This window comes from Carlito syrichta, unplaced genomic scaffold (assembly GCF_000164805.1).
Source record: "Carlito syrichta isolate Samal-C Ts95f unplaced genomic scaffold, Tarsius_syrichta-2.0.1 Scaffold307033, whole genome shotgun sequence".
NCBI lineage: Eukaryota > Metazoa > Chordata > Mammalia > Primates > Tarsiidae > Carlito > Carlito syrichta.
Window position 1 is genome coordinate 352,406 of NW_007251129.1, and position 1,316 is coordinate 353,721.

General features: G+C 42.6%; 1 protein-coding gene across 1 annotated transcript in view; it reads left to right on the top strand.

The window, feature by feature from the left end:
- Positions 1–1,316, top strand: part of LOC103266161 (neurexin-3) — a gene marked incomplete at its 3' end in the record, with an annotated part of 585,480 nt that overhangs the window by 204,662 nt on the left and 379,502 nt on the right. The window lies entirely within an intron of this gene.

Here is a 1,316-nt window from a genome sequence, read left to right on the forward strand (position 1 = left end):
CAGGCGGGTCTTAAACCCGCGGGCTCAGACAATCCACTCACCTCAGCCTCCCAAAGGTGCGGGATTACAGGCTGAGTCACCGAGTCCGGCTTGTTATTATTCTTTACAGATCAGGGAACCGAGGCACTAGGAGGAAAATTATCATGCCAGAGAACCCTCAGTGAGCAGATTTGGGATTATTATTATTTTTTTTAGTTGGAGTCTTACTCTGTCACCCAGGCTGAATTGGCACACTCACAGCCACTGCAGCCTCGACCTGCTGGGCTCAGGCAATCCTTCCACCTCAGCCTTCCAAGTAGCTGGAACTATAGGCATGTACCACTATACCTGGCTAATTTTTTTATTTGTTGTAGAGATGAGATCTTACCAAGTTGCCACGCTGGTCTTGAACTCCTGGGCTCAGGGAGTCCTCTAACCTCGGCTTCTCAAAGTGCTGGGATTATAGGTGTGAGCCACCACTCATGGTCCAGATTTGGGATTTCAGGCCAGCAGTTTAGGACAATGCCGTCCCATGGAACTTTCCGTAATGATGGGAATAATCAAAATCTGTACCCACATGTGACTCTTGAGCCCTTGAAATGTGGCTAGTGAGACCAGGGAACTGAATTTCACATTTTATTTGATTTTCACTATTATTTTTTAATTTAAATAGGTACTTGTAGCTAGTGATGACAGTATTGGACCACCAGTTTAGTTAGAGTCTGTGTAACCACAACCCTCTGCTACCTTTCAAATGGGGAAGTGTCGAGTTAAGTCTGTGACGTTAGTACTAGTACTAAAAACCACCCAGGAAATAATGCTGCCATTTATTCAGCTCTTACTTTGTGTAGGGATACACACTAAGTGCTTCCTGTGAGTTACTTCATGTAATCTCCATGACAACCTCACGGGTGATTGCTAAGGGCATGGATTCTGGATCTAGACTGCCTGAGTTTAAAACCTGGCTCTGCCACCTGTTAGCTCTGTGACCTTAGGCAAGCTATTTATTTCTGTGCCTCAGTTTTCTCATTTGGAAAATGGAGTAAACTGTAGCATCTACTTCATATTGTTATGATAATTACAAGAGTCTATGTATTTAAATAGCATAACACGTGCCTGACACGGAACAAATATTCAGTGTCTAGAGGTATTGCTGTTATTATTCTTATTCTTTCTTTCTTTCTTTCTTTCTTTCTTTCTTTCTTTCTTTCTTTCTTTCTTTCTTTCTTTCTTCCTTCCTTCCTTCCTTCCTTCCTTCCTTTCTTCCTTTCTTTCTTTCTTTCTTCCTTTCTTTCTTTTTTTCTTCCTTCCTTCCTTCCTTCCTTCCTTCCTTCCTG